The sequence below is a fragment of the Macrobrachium nipponense genome, chromosome 21 (assembly GCF_015104395.2).
Source record: "Macrobrachium nipponense isolate FS-2020 chromosome 21, ASM1510439v2, whole genome shotgun sequence".
Taxonomy (NCBI): Eukaryota; Metazoa; Arthropoda; class Malacostraca; order Decapoda; family Palaemonidae; genus Macrobrachium; species Macrobrachium nipponense.
Window position 1 is genome coordinate 49,576,727 of NC_087212.1, and position 22,912 is coordinate 49,599,638.

The following is a 22,912-nucleotide window of genomic DNA, read 5'->3' on the forward strand; positions in this document are numbered from 1 at the left end:
TGGTTTTATTGCTTGGTAGGACTAACTATTGTTCATATTCGTTTTATGGATGAGTTAGTAGGTATGTGAACCAGTAGAGAATTATAATTGGTTTACAAAGGGACATATATCAACTACAAAAATGTAGCAAATATATGACATGGTGTATGTTACAGAATATTCAGTATGTGTGTGTGTGTATATATATATATATATATATATATATATATATATATATATATGTGTGTGTGGTGTGTGTGTGTGTGTGTGTGTGTATTGAGGAATAGAAGTATTTGAAGACAGAATGCATATGAATATTTAGCTGTTTATATTTTAGATAAGGGACGAGCTTACAATTTCGAGCTCAATGACATTGTGCTCGTCTTTAGTTCTTTAGAAGTCACTTTGTGATATAGCTTTGATGTTTTTGGAATTACTGTATTAACAGCAAGGTTTAATTCCTGCAAACAAGTACTTGTTACACTGCTATATATTTGCAGTAATTGTCTCAACACGACTGTATTTTGTTGAAATGCAGTTTGTACCAATGATTTAGAATTTAGGCCTGCGTTACGAGTATCGGGGCATTTTGTGGCAATCCAATTTTTTTATAGCGCCGAGAATTTCTACCAGAAACATATTGGACAGAAGAGAAAGAGATAATAATTTTTTTGGGGAAGGTTTGATGCAGGTGTTTCTTCAAGCCTCAATGGATTCCTCGTCCTCCTCAACCATGACTGTCTAAACAGCAGGTGTTGGGATGGATGAGCAAGTTCCCCGGAGGAAGGAAGACATTTACTTTGTTTTTCAGTTTCAACGAAAGTGCGTTTCAGTCCTTGTTGTATTGGTTTCTGTGTGATATATGCAATTAGTTATTTGTCAGGTTTTTTGGTAACAAATTTTTCTTATTGAGACGATTTCAGATTTTGGTAATACTCGTGGTATTGGCTTGAATGTTTTTTTTCTGACGTTTAGACAGAAGTTCGTCTGGACACACCGTATTAATTATTTTTCGGTTATATACAACACCAGTCTCTTTCATGATCAGACATAACCGCTATAATAATTTATCAGTTATGCAGTGATATCATTAACATTTAAATTATATATATTTTGGTGAACGTCATGTCAGACAGGGTTGGACCTCGACGGACAGACACTTATCACAAGACTAAGGGTACATCATCCTAAAGTCATCCACTCTGTACAGATCTGTCATCCTTGATTAACCAAGCATTAGACACCCTCGGGCGGCCCATCCTGTAACTCCTGTGAATCTTTCGAAAAACTCTCTCTCTCTCTCTCTCTATCATATTATATATATATATATATATATATATATATATATATATATATATATATATATATATAATATATGAGGATAATTTATATATGAGGATAATTTCACATTACATGCATCATTTTTAATAAATGTAACTAGAACTGCATGAATCTAATTATAATAACTCTCTCTCTCTCTCTCTCTCTCTCTCTCTCTCTCTCTCTCTCTCTCTCTCTCTCTCATCTTTATCCTTATGCTATTAATGATCATGACTAACCGGCGGACAGATGCTCCGCGAATTCTGTGAATTTTTTGCTGAAGTTCCCGATTTTATTCTTATTTTTGATGATCTAAATACATATACCAGCTTACATTCATCTTCGACCGTTAAAGAGAGTAACAAATAAATGTTTGATGTAATGGCTTAATAATCACGGCAGTTGCAACTGCGGTTCCTTGGCCTGGGCGTGTTTTATTTATCGTTGGAAGGATACGAGTAAACACCTCCAGGCTCCTTCACGCCAAGCGATCAGCACATTTTTATTTATTTATTTTTTTCCAGTGCGTTGTGCTCATTTGAACGAGTAAACAGCTAGATAGCCATCAGAAAGGTAAACTTCTGTTTACGAAGTTAAAATGAGCATGCTTCCGACTGTGACATTTACAATGATAATAATAATAATAATAATTTGATTTAAGAATTCATATAACTATTCAGTCAAAATATTAGTGAATTCTGTAGAAAACTTTTTAACACGCCATTTATGACACTGTATGGTGTTTTGGGTTATCGCTTATTATTTTTATATAATATTACTATTATGGGCAATATCATATACTAGAATATGTCGTATCGTATCTAGAAAAATTCTAATTTATTTTGTTATGCGAGGCTCTAGTTTTCTTTTTTTGTCTGTGTTCAAAATTTCATTCGAACTATTGAGCAGTAAAGTAAGATATTCTCCATTTGAGAATATCTTTTTCTGTTTAGAGGTCGAATATAGAAAGGTATCAGTGACACTGTCAATTAATAACGTAATTCGTATATATATTGTGGAAGGTCTGACGGCTTCGGTGTTGAAGGGGATGAGGATAAGATAAAGCTACAGTTATTACTTGTATTTTTAGAAATTTATCGACGTCTGCAGTATATATATATATATATATATATATATATATATATATATATATATATATATATATATATATATATATAGATAGATAGATACACACACACACACACACACATATATATATATATATATATATATATATATATATATGATTATATATATATATATATATATATATATATATATATATATATATTTAATATCTTCCTATTTCCGTCATCGGGGGTGTGGCTCAAAAGGAAAAGAAACAATGCAGTGGTCACATCGCTTTCCTATTTTAACTGCTGAATATTGGAAGCACTTGTTCAGTAAACCTCTCACGTCATTAACGGCTTCATAGATTGCACAGAAAGCTAAACAGCAATTCGCTGAATCTCCTACATACTGTTGTGTCATTCGCCTCTATCTTTCATGCATTCCTACTCTACCTGGATATTAAGACCCTTCCTTTGAGACGCCGATTTCATTCCATGGCCCCTGACTTGTGTAGGTGTTCCTCTCTCCTTTCCCCCACAACACATCTCTGAATGATGTGCTCCTTCCATCAAACTGCCATCGCTCATTCTTTCCACATCACAGAACCATGTCGAAATACGTCGGTTCATTTAGTATTCACCTTTGTTAACTTTTTTACCACTTTAGTTTCTGGAAAAGTAAACTATTGAGATGGCTTTTTCTGTCTTCCCTCAGATCTCAAAAACTACTGAGGCTAGAGGGCTGCAAATTGGTATATTGATCATCCCCGCCTTCCAATCATCAAACAGGTCAAATTTCAGTCATCTAGCCTCAAAAGTTTATATTCTGTTTAAGGTTCTCTATAGCCATAATCGTGCATCTGGGAACGCTGTGGGACAGGCCACCAACGGGCCGTGGCTGAAAGTTTCATGGCTGTACAGGAAACGCGATTGCGCTGAAGAAACTTCGGTGCATTGTTTACTCATTTTATATATTTGTACATTTATCACCAAATTTTTTCGCTTTCATTTGCAAACACACAATATATATATAATAATATATATATATATATTATATATTATATATAGATATATATATATTATATATAGATATATATAATATATATATATATATATATATATATATATATAATATATATACACACATACATGCATGCATATGCGTTCACTTATGTGCTCACATTTGATCAGTGGTGACCGAGACCATCATGTTGACTTGAACACATACAATCCCACCAAGCGTAAATGGAAATATTTATCGTCAACTCATTAAGGACTTTACCGCTTCAAATTAAAGGGTGTAGGTGTAGAGTAATTACTCAAGTGTAATCTTCCGCTCTGGAGAATCTGAAGTATAAACTTCAGTTAGCCTGTACAGTTTCTGTGTGATGAGAGAGAGAAAGAGAGAATATAAAAAGCTAATAGGTATGAAATTTATGCGAAGAATAGAAATAACACCTTTCATGTAAATTACTTCAGCATCAGTTGTTGAGGACATTTTTTTTCCAGTTTGGCCAGTTAAATCATTTTTTTCTTTTTAAGAGTTTGCTGTACCCTTCTCACTGTGTCAACTGCGTTCCGTTGTTCATTTCCAAAGACTTTGTTTTTAAAGATAACTGCATTTTGGATTTGAAAATATTGCAGGTAACTTTCTTATTTCTCCTCTTATAGTATATTTATAGCTAAAATTTAACAGGAAATGTTAGTATTGTTAAAATAGATTGGATGTTTAACTCCTCAATGCAAAACTGACGTTAAAACATGAATGATGATGGTAAAGTACGTATTTCTGTGACGTTTCCCGCCTAGGAGAGCTTTATTTCTCTTGTTTTCAAGGTAAAAAGACCCTTGCTACGCAATTGTTTGTGTATGCAGTCTTTACGCCAACATGCGTATTTCCTGTGGCATGTGCAATTTGCTCAAACGTCTTCACGATAATTCCTGGGAATTCCTGGCGACAAAAATCTGTAGGAAAGGAGTCCCAACGTGTAATTTTGAAAAGGAACGTGGTATCAGTCAGCCTGCGAGATTTGAGAGTGCGGAAGTTTCTCATTTTTGTTTGTGCTACTGTTATCGTTTCCTTGTTTGTTTTAAAGACTCAATTCTCAAGTATTTTTAGGAGGTAAACGACTATGGTTCAGTGGAAGTTATTGTTATGAAGCGCTGCAGATTCTTATAGCAATTTATTTACCAGTATTTAACATTCTTAGGGAGAATCTCTCTCTCTCTCTCTCTCTCTCTCTCTCTCTCTCTCTCTCTCTCTCTCTCTCTCTCTCTCTCTCTCTCTAATTAAGAAATATTGAAGTTGAAGAGAGCGGCTGGGATCAACAATTCTAAATCTTAGCACATTCAACATTGTGTTGGTGTTTAAGTTGCCATTGATAGAATGCAATTAGAATTTAGTTTATGAACTTGAAATGAGCTATGTTTACCGTCCAGGCCCCTATTTATTCCTGGTTTCTTAGTTACTAAATGATATTTTCCATTCATTAAACTCAAGGCTTTTGCTAGTCTTCTCTGTCATGGAATGACATTAGTCACGTTCATTTAAGCGACCTTTCTCTCTCACCAAATGACATTTTATACAATTTTATTGAGCTTGCTTTTTTGTCGGTTTTTTTTTTTGGTCAAATCATATAACTCAATTTTCGACCTGTTCCCTTCGTCCAATGGACTTGAAATTTGGCATGGTTACTCAATCCAGGTGACAATACAACCTTACATGATCAGAACGTCAGCAGCGACCTCTATGACCTTGCCGTGACCTCTCACAGTATCTGTCTCAGAATGTGTATGAAACTCTTCTGGTTTTTGACAACTTTCTTTGACTGGGTAAATAACTACAGGTTTTTCAAACCTTCTTTGGATCGACAGTATATCGATTTCGTTAGCTATAAAAAATATAAAGAAAGGTATTTTAAAACACGCTATTATTAAAATGCACTAAAAATGGGAAAATAGATATTTTAACTGACATACCAGGATTTTCTTACAATTAATCATGTCTACAAAAATAAAAGCGTGGGCAATAAACGTAGAAGGAAATGCTACAAGAGATAAAAAAATATTTATTTCTTTTCTTTTAGCATTTCTTCTATGTTTGGCGCCCACGCTTTTATTTTTGTAGACATGAATATAAGAGTAACAAAATCCTAGCGTGTCTCAGAAAAATTTTATTTCACTTTTTAGTACATTTTAATAAAAGCGTGTCTTAAAAATGTATTATAGTATATATATTTATATATATAATACATATATATATATATATATATATATTTATTATCTATTTATTTATACATATATTTTCCCCTTTAGTTACTGAAATTCATTCTCGTCAGTATCTTTTTCACGGAATAAAATCTTTCATTCATGAAATTCATTCTTTTTCCTCTTGAATTTTCTCTTTGGTACGATACTTTTGAGGAACGTGTATTAGGTACCATTTTCCTGCTGGCATATTTACTTTTCGAGTACCACAACTTATCCACGACGGGGTTTCTCTGTCCCCTAATGGGTTTTTCGTATTCAGCCCCGGAACACATTCCCGTCACTCTCTATCACTGAATGATAGCTTTCATTCATGAAACTCGACACACACAGCGCCTCTTCAATCTTCAAAAGGTGTAATTGTTCTATGCTCCTTTTTTTTTTTTTTCTACCTGGATCCCGTTACCGTTATGAAACGCCTTTGGTGTGAATCTAGTCGGGGTCCCGTCCTGGTGGGAGTGAAGGGAAAGGATGGAAGGGGATTTAGGGGAAAGGTGGTGATCCTGGCCAAGTGACCAATCTTCCATAGCAAAGAAAATGTGTTTCTGTGTGTTTGTGCGTCCCGGCTCGCCATTGTTAGAAGAAATGGAATGTTGAAGCGGAGGAACGCTCAAATGGAAAGAGATTGAGATTCTAATAGAGGGAGTCTCTCTCTCTCTCTCTTTCTCTCTCAAATTCTTTTCCAGCGTAACAGTAGAAAGAGCTGTAATGATTCACTGCAGTAAAACTAATATGACGAGAATGAAATTTTGCATATTCTCTCTCTCTCTCTCTCTCTCTCTCTCTCTCTCTCTCTCTCTCTCTCTCTCTCTCTCTCTCAAATTCTTTCCAGCCGTAAAAGGAACTGAAATGTTTTAATGGTTTAATGGCGTTATTATTATTATTATATTACCAGGCCGCTGAGCTGATTATATCAGCTCTCACAGGGCTGGCCCGAAGGATTTATTAAAACTGTGATGACGAAAAAGGGAGATTTTGCTACTCTCTCTCTCTCTCTCTCTCTCTCTCTCTCTCTCTCTCTCTCTCTCTCTCTCTCTCTCTCTCTCTTTCTGTGTGTGTGTGTGTGTGTCGGGATGCAATAGTAATCATGTGAACTTCATGATGCGTATGTTTTTGTTGTTGTTAATTCTGATGACCATGAGTAGAGTTCATCGTATGTTGGGGTCACAGCGGTCGTTTGTTCAACCCAGGCACCAACAGCGAGTCCTGATGGGAACGCTTAGTGACATTTTGCATATGGAATTGGGTACCATTTAAAATAATTATGTTACACACATAATATATATATATATATATATATATATATATATATATATATATATATATACATAGATATATATTTATTATATATATGTATTATAAATATATGCGCTCACATATCATATTTGGGATTAATATCAAGTTCATATTAATTTATGAATTAGAAAAACTGTTTATGTTCTCGCTAATTTTTTTTTTCTATCCACGTTAAAGATGAAAAACTACGTTTTAGCGGAAGTACTGGTATGGACTTATAGTAAGAAGTAGTGAGGACGTATAGTAATGATAATAGTTTTATGTTTTGAGGAGAAAACAATACCCGTTTTATTCTTCTTCCGTCGAGGAAACGCTTGTGTTTCCTTTGGTCAACGTTCGGCCATAGGGAACCCCATCATTAACCTCATAGTGTTCCGTAGCATTTTTTTTGTTTTTTCTCAGAAGTAGCGACTTTTATTACACCTTGTTCTTTTTCAGAACTGTAAAGTAGTATCATCGGAATGTACTGTTTTGGGAAGAAAGTCCAGTACGAGCCATAGCTACAATTATCTTAAGGTCATACATACACCGCTGTGGAAAAGAGGCTTCAGTGCCTTTTAGGGGTTGTTTGGACAGTTTTGGGTGGTCGTGAAATATAACCATAGGGTCCCCTCTCCCTCAGTTTCCGGTCGCTTGCGACGTGAGAAATAAGTAAAAAATGAAAATCAACCCAGAACCTTTATGGTATATTTTTTTCCTAATTTTTTCTAATTTAATTTATATTAGTGACAGTAAGGAAACATTTTGAGATTTTGTTGGAGGCAACGAATTTTACGTTGCAATTATGCAAAATTATGATAAGTTGCATCTTGATTATATTTCTAGATACCAAGTAGATATTTATGTGTTATTTACAACATAAACGGTGTCAATAATGGTTTAGGCATGCTGCTTTTTCACGCGATGTAATGTTGGGCTTTATTTTCATGGGCAGAAAAATTTATTTCTTCATAAACCGTGACGGAAACATCAATGAACATTATATTGCAAAGGTTTGTACCCGATGATTTTATACTCTTTTCTCTATACTGATATTCGATTTTTTTTTCTTAGTTGTTCATCCTCAAATTTTGGCAGTGCTCATGGCTGGGCGTGACCTAACTGTGTGCCGTGCCCATGGTATAGCGTAACTGATAACCGGGCCCAAAGATGACGTCACTTTCGGCCGTGACCGTGCATCGCTAACCCATGCTACCCTTGCAATCCTTAATGTGCTCGCACATACACACACATATAAGTGTTGCATATATGTGTTAATTTAATTATGTTTAAGGACACAGGAATTGCAAAATGGCAAGGAATTCTTGCGCCAGAGGGTGATACGTTTAAATCTAATGACTAATGATAGTATAGTCTTGTTTTGTCAACGTCATAGATAATTCATATTTAGTAGTCATGAAAAATAATTTCGGGAGAACTCATCCCCTCAGGAGGGTAGTACCATCAGGGCACCTAACTTTGTGCGCTGTAGGCATTACTTAACGGTCTTTGCATCGTCTCTTCTACCCTTAGCTGCAACTGCTTTCATTCCTTTGGGTGTATTTCCATTCATATTCTCTTCCATCTGACTTTCCAGTTAATTTAACAATTGTTTCGTAGTGCAACTGCGATGTTTTCCTCCTGTTACACTATTAAAACCTTTTTACCGTCAATTTCCCTTTCAGTGCTGAGTGACCTCATAGGTCCCAATGCTTGACCTTTGGCCTAAGCTTTATATTCCAATTCCAGGAGAACCCACCTTTTAAGCCTTAAGATCTAAGGGGGTATCAATAAAGGTATCAACAGAATTTCTCTAGCGCTTCAGTCGCATGGTTGGTATGGTCTTTGCCTGCCACTTCGGTGGCCGCGACTTCGATTCTCGGGCACTCCATTGAGGGGTCAGAGATGTGTATTTCTGGTGATGGAAGTTCACTCTCGGCCTGGTTCGGAAGTCACGTAAAGCCGTTGGTCCCGTTGTTGAATAACCACTGGTTCCATGCAACGTAAAAACACTATACAAATAAACAAACAAATAAAATTTCTATATTAAATTAAATCGTTTATAAAGATTGAACTACTGAACCGATATAAACCTCCCAGATGCGAAAAGACTTAAATCAGTGTGTATCGACGGGAAAAAAACTGGGGAAAACATTTTGGTTGGGGTGGGTGGCCTCCGGTTGAGTGTCTCTGCAGTGAAACAGATGGCGAACTCGTTCCTTGGTCATGCTTTTATGTATTTCCAGTTTAGAAATTAAATCTTAGCTAAGGATAAGGTTTATTAAAATTATCAGTAATAATCCAACTTCATACTGAGTGTGGATTTTTATTAACCTTTCATCTTGAAGCATTAAGATGGTTGTACTCTTCCATTATGAAGAAAAATAAACCCTACGTTGAGAACTCTGTTTCAAAATGCTTCTTGCGTTAGGAAGTGAAAGGTCTTTGTCCCAATCCTTGTCAAGTCATTGCTTTTGCAATAAGATAATTTGCATAATTTTTTAATCAGGAGAGCTTAGCTTTTTCAGAAGACCTTTTTTTTCCCTCGTTCTTCCGGCCATTTGTGCGATGTTGTTGAAGGCGTCGTTGGCCATGGTTGTTGCAACGTATATTTATAACCTTGTTATTACTCAAATGAGTCGTTCTTCATTTCATTTTTGAAACCGTTTTCGATTACTGAAAATTCTCACATTTAGAACGGAATTTATCTGAAGGCTTAAGATTATCAGTCGAAAGGGTGGGAGAGATTTGAGTGTGTGATTTATATGTCTGAAAGGTACCGTGAATTGTAAGCTGACGCATCTATGGAGAACGTGGTGAGAACCTCGCCCAAACGGACTCCGGTCATCTCTACACTGCCAGTCGTTCGTATCCGACAGCACAAGGGTATGATAAATGGGAACCTGCCATCCCCCACTGCGTTGCTAGAGAATGTCACGTGTGCCCTCTTTTTATGTATCTCTTCCCGTCTTGGGTGGCTGGTAGATAGGATCTGAAAGAGACCTACGCTTGGCCCTGCGGAATTCCCATGCCTTTTTGAATAACGATAAAAACTCCTATAGTTTTCTCTTCTGTTGTTAAGTGAAAAGCGGATATAGGTACAATTGATTGCTCTTCTCAAGAGCTGTGCTAACTGCTTAGCTTAAAAGTAAATTTTTTGTGTGGTAATTTACCCCCGTCAGTCTTTTGTCAATCACAAAATTAGTTAGTTTTCTCCTTTGTCTGTGTTGGATAGTACGCTCGCTACATCTTTAAAAAGTCCGTGCTAAACAGTACACCATAAATTTTTTCGGGGTAATTTTTTTTGGGAAAAAAAAAAAAAAACGAATCCGCAGACCAACGCATTTCAGTTAATTAAATAAAAAAAAAAATATTGAAATTACTGTATTTATGAACGAAAACGATCCAAAGGTTTTGTTGATGAGGTCATGTTGAAGATTTTCAGTAAATAGTTGGGTGCTGCAAAGGGATGCTATTTCACGTTTACTGTTTTCATTTCCCATATACGTATTTCAAATAAAAAAATTAATAGGAGATGGATGAGAAGGTTTAGATTGCAGTAACGATAGAAAGCTGATGAACAGATTATGTACATTATGCTGTTTTAATCAGCAAAACGCCACAGGATTTGCAAAGCTTGATAAATAGAATGTCATGTATGTAGAGAGGTGGGATTCAGAATGAATATAGGAACAATAGAAATATTGTGGACTGAGCTTGCAAATATTTGGGGAAAAATCATAATTAAGAGAGGTTTTGCAGAAAACGACGAAATAACATTGGATACTGCGTTTAATGAGGTTGAATCTTTCAGGTATTTATTTACAAATATCCACTCTAGGTTCTCTTGAGTTAAAATTATGTGAAAGAGTAAAATAGGCAAATCAAACGGTGAGCAGATTGAGTAAGATCTGTATTGCTATACGGACTGAATCGTTGGTTTGCTAAAGAAACTATATCTAAAGGATTTTGTCGATTGGCCACGAAACTTTAAGAATATTAAAAGTTAGATCACTGGATAGAGTGAAAAATGATACCGTAAGGAAAATTACGAAATTCCATATGTAGATGAGATGCTGATGAGAGGGAGATGAAGATGGCAAGGTCAAGTCCCTCGCACAATCGCTGGGAGAAAAGTACTTGCTAGTTTCAGGGTTTCTACTTTGGGCACCAGGAGAGTTAGAAGAACCTGACCTCCTTAGATGAGAACTGTAACTGTAAGAAGGAAGGCTGGAAACGATTGGAGATTTGTTGAAGACAAAGCACAGCAAAGACGTGAATTGTGGGATTTCACAGAGGTTCTTGGCATCACTCAACGTTTTCGGCAGTTATATATATATATATATATATACATATATATATATTAATATATATATATATATATATATATAATATACATATGATATAGATATATGATATATATATATAGCTATATATTATTAAATTGCTATTAAAATCATTCTTATTACAATGAGACTCCAGTTTCCTCATCATATAAGGTCATAAAAATACCAAATGCAGTCGTGTGACTTCCATCACAGCGGAAAATGAATTAACGGTTGCAAGGAGTCAAAGCATCACCGTTGCTGTTTTTGCCCGCCCCTTCACGGCTCTTGAATCCCTAACGACTGTTTACGGGGAGTTGACTGTCGTCTTAGATTAGCGACTCATTAATTGTGCTACGACACTGTGAAGATCGAAAAGGAAGACGCATCATCATTTTTCGCTCGTGTGACAATGCTAATTCTGCGGTGTAATAAAAGTTCTAGTTATAACGGCGAGTTGCGACAGCAGGTTCTGGCGCTTTTCTTTTGATCTTTGTGATTTGTTTGCGTTATTTAGTGTCGCTAAAGTCAAAGCGCCTATTTTTGTTTTTGATTTCTGATTTGCTTTTATGGTCTGATGTTGCCACACGTTAGACCATCAAAGGCGTGGGACCTTTTTGTTAGTATTTGTTATGGGGGTCACAACAGTGTCAAATATATTGAAACAGCTGTAAATTGATAATGGTGGTGACGCTGATGATGCTTTTGGAGATGGATCAGGCTGCAGTGGTCCTGTTTTTGATTTATTGATTGAATTAGAAGTTGAAAGGGTAACGATCATGACTTTAGATGTAAACAATGTATGTTGGTGTGTGTGAAAATGAAATTTGTCTAATAAGGTGATGTACACAAGTATGGGATTGTTGGAGTGTATATTTATTATGTAGTCGTGCTACACAAACACACACACACACACACACACACACACACACACATATATATATATATATATATATATATATATATATATATATGTATGTATGTATGTTTGTGTGCATGAGTATTTTCGTAAGTCATTTTTCCACACGCCTCATAAAGAGAGAGAGAGTGTGTTCGCTCTTCAGTGTAGCAAAAATCGTCGATGATAATGTTGAAAATAAGTCAATTAGGAATATTGTGCTGTCATGTTACTGAGGACGACAAGAAGGATAATCACATTAATCTTACCGAGGAACGATAAAAGAATCAAGCGACGGCGAAACTGATAGGTCATTACCGTACAGTATTCGCCAGAAATGACTTGGGTGAAATGACGTCATTTCCGCTCTTACACATCGTCCCAGGATGGAAGACGTTGCACTGAAAGCGACGACGTCCCTTGCAAAAAGGGAAGAGTAGATCAGGCCCGAGGGGTTTGCTGAAGGGAAGTGAGCGCGACTTTTACAAGGCATTGGTGTGGGTATTTGCTGTCTGCTTTTTTTTTTTTTTTTTTTCTGTCTTGTCTGAGCAGGTGCTCAGGACGGAATTTTCGTCCGTTGTCTAGTTCTCTAGGAAGCAAGACCGCCGGATGATGATTCTGCAGATTTTTTTATTGGTGGTCTATCCTTAATCTCTCTCTCTCTCTCTCTCTCTCTCTCTCTCTCTCTCTCTCTCTCTTCAAATAATTTTCATTTAGAGATGAACTGACCAATGGGCAATGCAGATTTCTAACTGGGTTAATTTTGTCCTGCTCTTAATTTTGGGTCACCTTTCCACCACGAGCGTCCTCCCAGATGAGAGGGAAAAAAAATGAAAGTTTAAGTCAACGTCAAATCGTGATTCCATAAAAGGTAAAACAAGCCCTTCGTATCCTTCAGTTATTTTATTTTCGAAATATTGCTTTTGGTTAGGACGTTTGTATAACAAATGCATTCATTTTGGAGACGTTTTTATATCGAAATATAAGATTTTAACAATTATGATGATTAAGTTGATGATTAGTAGAGGATACTGGAAAAGTGGGAGGTGTTGATGCCGTGAATGTTTTGCATTTTTTGTCGGAAACAAACTAAATCGGAAAATAAATTGCTCTCGCCGACGTTTTGTAATATTCATATCAAGATCCAAGACTGTTTCACCTACAGAATGCAATTTGGATATTTTCTAAAATTAGCGGGTTAACTTTTCAGATTGAATCCTCTTTTATAAGATAATAATTATAATTAGTTTAATGCTTAAATTATTATTTGATGTATGACGATTTTTTTTATCTGGGTCCAAGTGCTCCACACCAGGCTTATTCACTTCAACACCTTACCATTGCTTACATGCCGCCAATACGAAACGGCCCGTACCGTCATAAGTCCCACTTAATCCATGCAAACCAACCAACCAATAATCTCTTTACTATGGTTGGTGTCTTGCTTCTCCTATCGATACGGTAATTATGCCTTGTTTCTTGCCTATTGAATATCTCTCTCTCTCTCTCTCTCTCTCTCTCTCTCTTCTCTCTCCTCTCTCTCTCTCTCTGTGCCTGTCTAAAAAGAAGGAGATCCTTAGTTCCAAACCCATGAATCAGAACCAGCCAGTTTTGAGGTGGTTTGCTTATTCCCTGTTCGTGAATTGTTCATCCCATCCTTTTCTTAACGTGGTTGCTGCTCTGACTCTCGAGTTCAAAGGTATACTGGGTTCTGGCTTAGGAACTTTCAGTCTCCTGCGTTGGATCTCATATTTCTTGGATTGTTAGATCATCCAACATAGCTTGAAGAAGCATTCTGTTTTTATAACGTAAAGATTCGTCGTGAAATAAGTCAAAATAACATTGCTCTTCAGTTTGGGTAATTCCGTGTGGTGCAATTTTTTAAAAAAAATTGTGTATTTCGGAACACATGGTTGCAATTGATGGATGGGGATTAATCTTAAACACCACAATGAACGGCTAAATCACACAGATGATTATTCTTGTAATGTTAAAGCCATTTTATTCCGGTGAATTGTGTCCCGTGGGCATATTCCCGAACTGTAACAAAGTACTGAGACCCTCCCTGAAAGAAGCGGGACGCCATTTCTTAAAAACTAACCATAGAATCTTCTTGAAAATAAACTCATTATGTTTCCCACAACCAAATTATCAGCAGCTCTAGTAGGTAGAACTGACCTAACCTAACCTAACCTAACCTAGGGGCATGGCCAAAAAATCGGTGCTGGTGCAATACTAGTTAGTATACATCTCTGGAATTTGGGTCCCGTGATACTTATGGAACAGCAATCTGGTTTTAGTGTCATTCTTTTCTTTCATCTTATTATGTATTAAACAGTTTTACTTCATTTACTCCTTCAAAAGGGTTTTCAGATATTTTATTCATTTATACTTGGTTACTGTTTCGATGTAAGCAACCCTAAATCAATTTGAGTAATGAATTGGAAAGAATGATTCAACTTTGTCGCGTATCATAAATAACGAAGAATGATTAAACTTTGTCGTGTATCATAGATAATGAAGAATGATCAAACTTTGTCGTGTACCATAAAGGATAAATGAAGAATGATTAAACTTTGTTCGTGTAACCAGAAAACTAACAAAATAATGAAGAATGATTAAACTTTGTCGTGTATCATAAATAACGAAGAATGATTAAACTTTGTCGCGTATCATAAATAACGAAGAATAATTAAACTTTGTCGTGTATCATAAATAATGAAGAGTGATTAAACTTTGTCGTGTATCATAAATAACGAAGAATGATCAAACTTTGTCGTGTACCATAATAACGAAGAATGATTAAACTTTGTCGTGTATCATAAATAACGAAGAATAATTAAACTTTGTTGTGTATCATAAATAACGAAGAATGATCAAACTTTGTCGTGTACCATAATAACGAAGAATGATTAAACTTTGTCGTGTATCATAAATAACGAAGAATGATCAAACTTTGTCATGTATCATAAATAACGAAACATTGTCTTGTCTGAGAAATATTTGAAGATTTTCTAAAAGATCTCAAGAGTTCATACTACACACTTGCCTTTATATTTGTAAGACTCCTCATCTTTGTCTTTATATGGATGGCGTTTCTGTTGGGTTGGTTTTATCTTCCCCTCCCGTCTCTCTCTCTCTCTCTCTTGCGGTCGCAGGTTAGTGCGTTTCCTCCTCAGGATATCTGGAGGTCACTCCCTTAAGGTCATGCCTTGGGGTTAAGTTTTTAAGGTTTTAGTCTCTCACTTACCCCAGGGTATTGGTGGAGAGAGAGAGAGAGAGAGAGAGAGAGAGAGAGAGAGAGAGAAAGCAAGGATTGTTTGAACGATCACCCTTGCTGATAAATTGAACTTTGGCCATAAAAAAACAGGTTTTGGCTGACCTAGCAGCCGAAAGGTTTAAAGTAAAATTGAAATTCATGTTTTTCATTTGCCACGTGTCAATGACTTTTTGTCCAATCACTCTCCTTAGGAAGTTGCGCCTCTCTGCTTATTATTCATTATGAGGTCATCGTTTCACTGCTTTAATATTATTAACTTGGGTTTAGAACATTTTGTGATGTATGTTATATCAAACAGATTATGGATGAAGGAAATTGCGTTGGTAACCACTTGGATTTTTCTTACGACAAACACGCACGCACACTATATTATATATATATATATATCTTATATATATACACACACACACACACACACACACACACACACATATATATATATATTATATATATATGTTATAATAGTGTTACTCCTATGGTTTACCTGCCCATAAACTGACTGCATTCACGCTAAGGTCACCTAGTATATTTGTAATCTTTCCGGCCACTTTTAGGAGGTGGCAGCAACTTAATTAAACATTCTATCTACCTAGATTTAGCCAGCCTTGTGCTGGTACGGGGGCTTGCTCTTGCTCTTCAGGAGTTCGTAAATTTGATTAAACAATCTATATGGGATCAGAGGGTCAAAGTCACGGTCAATCTAACTGCGTGCCTCGGTAATTGTTAGATTGACTCTGCCCCAGTTGTTAGTTTTACGAGCAATGGTGTGATGTGTATACTTACAGCCCGGGGGGTATTTTCCTTATATGCTTGTGCCGTGTGAACCGTCCCCGTAGGGAGGTAGTGTCGTCAATGCACCTCATTTGGAGGAATGTTCTCATAACTTAAGGTCTTTGCAGCCTCCCTTCGCCCCCTAGCTGCAACTACTTTCATTCCTTTTAATGTACCTCCGTTCATATTCTCTTTCTTCCATCTTACTGTCCACCCTCCCCTAACAATTGTTTCATGGTGCAACTAGGAGGTTTCCCTCTTGTAACACCTCTTTTTCCGTTTCAACGCTGAATGGCCTGAGTTGCCCCAGTGCTTGGCATAATGCCAAAAACCTATATAAATCAAATCAAATCAAACCCTGTGAACCGTTATTCGGTCTTGGATGACTTAAGTATAAAGACTGTCGTCATAAAAACGGAAAGTTTTGTCCGTTATGAGTTGCATCAGTTTTAGTATCTAATATTGTTGTCGATTTATTTCTTAGAATGAAGGATCTATTCGCCACTGATTTAAATATGTACCACATTTCCTGTCTTCGGATCTTGTTAAGATAAAATTATTCTCTCTCTCTCTCTCTCTCTCTCTCTCTCTCTCTCTCTCTCTCTCTCTCTGGAGATTTGGGGCTTAAAGAAATATTGAGAGAATATTCCATGAGCTTTTAGCTGAGTTTCTCTCTCTCTCTCTCTCTCTCTCTCTCTCTCTCTCTCTCTCTTACCAAGGAGAAAAGTCCCTGAACTAATGTTTGTAAATATTTCATGCAGTTTGTATTTACATTACTTTCCTACTTCCGTCGATATTTTGTTACAGGAAAGATTTTATGCTGTCTATTTTTACTATTAGAATTTTATTTTTATTGTACACACACATATATATATATATATATATATATATATATATATATATATATGTATATATTATATATATATATATATATATATATTATTATTTTTATTACCCTGCTTAAATAAGAATAATTATCTGCGTGCGCAAGTGTACAAACAGACATTATAGTTCATAACGGATACCATTTTGTGAAGCAGATGTTATCTTCGACTGCAGCTACATATCGGAGTGTTTTTTCTTCGCCTCTGATTTCTCTTCGAGACGAGACAGCTGAAAGAGAGATGGCTTAATCGCATAGGGGAGGCCAGCCTCACACACGTGAAATAGCGTAAGTGGTGACACGCACGAAGCAAATTAAGAAGTGAAACCCTTTCCTCTCCGTGGGAATACCAGCTCTCCTTCGCTTGTTTTCTTTGAGGATTTTGTTTTCCCGAGTCTTTCTCATCATTATAACAATGTTTTGTTTGTCCTTTGCCTTCTCTTGATGTCCACTTTGTTTTTCATTGCCTTCCTTAATGTCATGAGTACATATCTTCACTTCAGTACCTCAGCCGTCTGGATTTCAGTGATTTGGTGTCTTTCATAACACAAACGAAGATGATTAGATAAGCAATTCACATTTTGTTTCAGACGTTTAGTGTTCTTTTAACATCCGAGGGCCCAGGAAAAAAAACGTCCTCATTTGATGTGAGCCTTCGATTAACACCTTCTCATGACCTTGACAAAGACGTTCTTCGGGGAAAATGTGGTGTTTCTTATAGGCTGCTCTCACGCTTCCATCGTCTTTGCAAACACTGCGAAAACCGATGTCCGTTCAAGTGCACAAAGCGACTTCCACTTACCTATAGCATGGAGGGAATTATGGATGAAAGTTAAGTGGAAGAAGGAGGAAAAAAGACACCAAGGATTCTGAGAAATATTAAAGCACAGCTTATCAAGTTGACGATCATTCATTCCAGCTGAAATGCCTCTCTTTAACATATACCAATATTTTCTCGCATAAAATGTGTATGTTGGGCGGATGGACGCGGGGGGGCTGGTATTGCAAGGGGACGTTCGTCTTCGACGTTATTCAAGACAATGAAATTAGATACCCGGTATAAACTTGATTTTATAATTTATTTTTTGGGGCATTTTTCGGGTTTGATATGACCATTGTAGTTTTCAGTGCTTGTAGTAATATCTTTCTGGTCTCAGAATGTTTTCATTTCCTCATTTTTTCCTAATTGCTAGAATTTTAGAATGTATGGCTCTGCTATATAATTCTTTACTTGTTTCTACATTCCCCACTTATTAATATATTCCCTATTTTAACAAATGGTCTGTCGCTTCACAAGGTATTCAACTCGTCAATTTTACTTATAAACTAATTTTCTCATCCTGTTTCAGATAAGGTGGGATATTTGTGATATATATATAGCCGTTATTCATGAAACTGTTCTATTTGATATGAGAGGCAGACAAAAAACGAAAATGGGAGTATTATCACTTTCAGTTCAGTTTTCAAGCGTTTTTTTTTTATTATTATTATTTTTATCATTATTTTTTTGGGAAGCGTTATGGTCAACTTAGTTTTTCATTGTTTGTAAACAAAATGGCGTAACGTCTTTCTTTTCATTTCTTCTCTGTAGAATATTATGAAATACTTGACATTCAATTTCCTTTAAGACGCGGCTTAAGAAAGTGCAGTGTGATATTTTCCCCTCATTGAGGTGCAAGTAAAGTGAAGAATCAATTTCTTTCCGCAATCAGATCTAGGCATGATTAAAGACATCCAATTATTGGAACATGCCAAGAGTAAATAATTTTTTCCCAGCCAATACAGTTGCCTTTCGTCCCTTTTTACTCGTTGAAGAGAGAGAGAGAGAGAGAGAGAGAGAGAGAGAGAGAGAGAGAGAAGAGAGAGAAACTAGCTAAAACCGCAAAAGTCAGACCGACGGAGTAAGCCGTGACGTTATGCATGCATTATCGGTTAAACTGCAAGTGAAATAAGGAGAAAAAGTGACGTTGAACGCAACTATTTTATTTATTTATATGTTATTATGAACAGAATTTTTCATCGAAATTATATTTATAAATATTTTCGTGGTCCTTGTTAGCTAGATTAGCTTTTGAAATTGATCAAGGTAGGGGTAATAAAAAGTTCATATTCTCAGAAGAAATCTCTCTCTCTCTCTCTCTCTCTCTCTCTCTCTCTCTCTCTCTCTCTCTCTCTCTCTCTCTCAGATAAAGTAATGTGAATGCACTGTGTGTTTGTTAAGGACAATAAAGTACCCAGTGTTAATGTTAAGTATTTGTTTCGTGGTACGAAGGCCTAAGTCAGGTTATTATTTTAAAAGATCCAATTTTACTTTTAGATAAAAAAAATATCAAGAGCACATCCATCAGCAGTAGAAATTTGTCAAATGGGATATGGTTTAATTTTTTTTTTTCTATAATACATATTTATATTTTCGAAATCTAATGGCCACATCCCTTTTCGACGAAGAACAATCTTACTGGGATTTGCTTATTTTCTCAAACCATCGAATGAAATATTTGGAAATGAAGATAACTTGAATGCTGCTTCACGAAGAGTTGCCCCAAGATTGTAATGTTTGGGTTCAACATGAGCAAACTGAATTTACTTTTCGAGTGTTTACATTTTAATCGCTATCTTATCATATTGGAACCAGAAAGTGATTGGAACTGCGTCGATTTCTTCAAGTATAAATCCTTCACGGCCTAGAACGAAGGATTCGACCACCAACCATCCTTTCGAGTGACCTTAACCTTCAAAATGGAGATGGCATTCGCTTCGGAGTGACTCATAGGATAAAATCGCACCGAAGGATTCGAATAAAGGAAAATCCTTTAATGATCCAGCGCAGGTAGACGGTGGTGAACCTCGGTCTCTTTTGTGAGGAGTGTGAGTATTCACGGTGCGCCTTCTCCCTCCCACAGTTTTCAAGGGCATTTCGTTTTGCTTGCATATGCGAATGCACGCAAAGGCTGCATACTGATGTACACAAGCACTTGTGCTCTCTCTCTCTCTCTCTCTCTCTCTATATATATATCTATATATATATATATATATATATATAATATATATATATATATATATATATATATATATATATATATATATATATATATGTATACATATATATTATATACGTATATAATTCATTCATACAAACGCACAAACAAACTGTTGTATACGTACATACATGCACAGACTCACACACAACACACACACTCACACATATACTTACATATTTTATATACGTATATGTGTGGGTCTGTGTAAGCATGTATCAGTGTCCGTCTAAATTCTATATTCAATTCGAACCTTCGGAATATATCAAAGATGTCCGCACTTGTCCCCCATTTACAACCAGCAGGCAACGACCGCCTTTTAATTACCAGGGTGTCTAGAGGGAGGTCGCCGTAAAGAAAGGACGCACAATAGATCGTCTGCAGGAAACTCCGATCATTGTCAGGTGAAACGAGGGGGACGGGGATGCTGCGGGACCGGTCCTTTTCGAAGACCGCCTGAAGAGTCCGCCTTCCTTTTCTGGGTAACCTCTTCGAACCACAGCAGATGACAGAAATACAGGCATGCTCTCTCTCTCTCTCTCTCTCTCTTTCTCTCTCTCTCTCTCTCTCAGAGGGGCATTTATCTCTAGATTTTTCGAGGTATAGGCTAAGTCAACTGAAATTGCGAAACTGTCAATGATTTCGTAAATTCCCTCAACTTTGAAAAAGATATCTATCTCTCTCTCTCTCTCTCTCTCTCTCTCTCTCTCTCTCTCTCTCTCTATATATATATATATATATATATATATATATATATATATATATATATATATATTTATATATATATATATATATATATATATATATATATATAAGCGAATACCACAGGAAAATGATAGTCAGATATCCAAGCGCTTTCGTCTTCACTAATACATTGTCAAGGAACAATGTCTTAGTAAAGACGAAAGCGCTTGAATTTCTGACTATCATTTTCCTGTGGTATTCGCTTATTTAATGAAGTCACGTGCATCTGCTCAGTAAAGGACGTTTAACGTCGAAGGATCTTGCAGATCCTCATTCGCTTATTTTTCCTTCGTGGCATATATCTTTATTTTAAGTATATATATATATATATATATATATATATATATATATATATATATATATATATATATATGTATGGAAAGATAGAGAGAGAGAGAGAGAGAGACGAGAGAGAGAGAAGGAAGAGAGGGAGAGAGAAGAGGAGAGAGAGAGAGAGAGATCTTTTTCAAAGTTGAGGGAATTTACGAAACCATTGACAGTTTCGCAATTTCAGTTGACTTTGCCTATGTGTGTTTGTGTATCTGCCTGTGTGTGCGCTGTGAGTGTGGTTTAGGTGATTAAAATATTTTATGTTATCCTGGGATCCTGGTTTACTCCCACAGCCTCGCACCATCTTCGTGTAAGATGACAGATAAGTGACGCGATGGTGCAGGCCGAAGAAAAGATTACTTATTAGTGTCTGTGCACCTGCTGTTCCAGTGATTGTGCAATGATTGTTCCCACAGTTGCTGTGCGGCGGACCCTCCAGCGACGGTGGTGCTGCAGCCACTGAACTTAGCTGCCCCGTCGGATGCATAGTACTCCAGAGGGGTAGCAGATATCATCTATTTTGTTACGTCTGATATTCTCATATAATTATTCCATTTACTTCTCATTTTATAACATATATGATGTGACTGGTTGGAGATTTTTGCTAAAATATTTTTCTTTTTTGTTATGTCAGTGGTAACTACGTATGTACATATTTTTTTTCGGAAGCGTAAACACTGACGGATTTCAAGCCATTTTGCTGTGCTCAAATTTCTGTTATAATTATTCTTATTATTAGAGATAGTATAGTTGATGTAGTCCTTTATCATGAATTTCACGTACGCTATGTCCAACATTTTCACTTTATCTGTTAATATCTTTGTTTGAAATGATACTGCTAAGCCTGTACAATAGTATTTTACGTTTACTAGAAAGTAATGTGTTTACCACGTAGATATATAAGCAGACAAGAGAGAGAGAGAGAGAGAGAGAGAGAGAGAGAGAGAGAGAGAGAGAGAGAGAGCACTATCCTTTCCATAGCATGGTATCCTTATCTCTTAAAGTAATTGCCCCGAAACTTTGACAACAAAAGTGGCCAGATGGATTCATCTCATTTGGGTGGGAGCGACATGCAGGTATAACGGTTACTCAAGGGTAGGACCACTTCCCACTGCCAAAGGCCCATCGACTTAAGGAGGTCCTACTCCAAATTATGTTTGCTCATCTCTCGGCTGGGGAGTGTTTGGATGTTTGGATGTGGAGGTGGGTAGGTGAGGGATGGGGATCCTTCGCTTTTCCTGTGGGTGTTTTCTGGGGGCTGAAGGTTTATCTTCTCGGAATCAAAAATTGCCTTCACGGTATGAAATTGGATTTTAATTAGCGGTGGTTTTCTCCTTTTTGATAAGAGAAGATTGTGTGTTATTCCTTCAACTCTGTTGGATCTTAAATTAATTTTTTGAGCAATGTAATTTCACAGAAAGATTTCGAGGTGACTCACTGAAGTATGACTGTTTTAAAAGTTATATAGAGAATAGAATGAAATATATTTGTTGAATATTTTGTATTCCATTTTTTAAGTCACTTTCTCATAAATTTTGTATTGTCGCTCTTTAGTTGTCTGATTTTAGTTTTGTGTTGGGTAGTTTGTTATATTTGGTCACAATTGTGTGTGTTTATGACTTAGGCCTAACGTTTGTAGGCCTACATTTCACCTTGAGGGTTCGGATACCGCTTATTTTACACCTGAGACTCACCCGATTTTTCTGTCAGATATAAATCCATCCATTTGTAT

The 22,912-nt window shown here is 36.4% G+C and overlaps 2 protein-coding genes across 3 annotated transcripts in view; one reads left to right on the forward strand and one right to left on the reverse strand.

The window, feature by feature from the left end:
* The window catches only part of LOC135198026 (uncharacterized), a 90,453-nt gene that overhangs the window by 34,070 nt on the left and 33,471 nt on the right, over window positions 1-22,912 (reverse strand). The gene's annotated exons all lie outside the window — the stretch shown is intronic.
* Window positions 1-22,912, forward strand: part of LOC135198027 (uncharacterized) — a 441,956-nt gene that overhangs the window by 13,999 nt on the left and 405,045 nt on the right. The window lies entirely within an intron of this gene.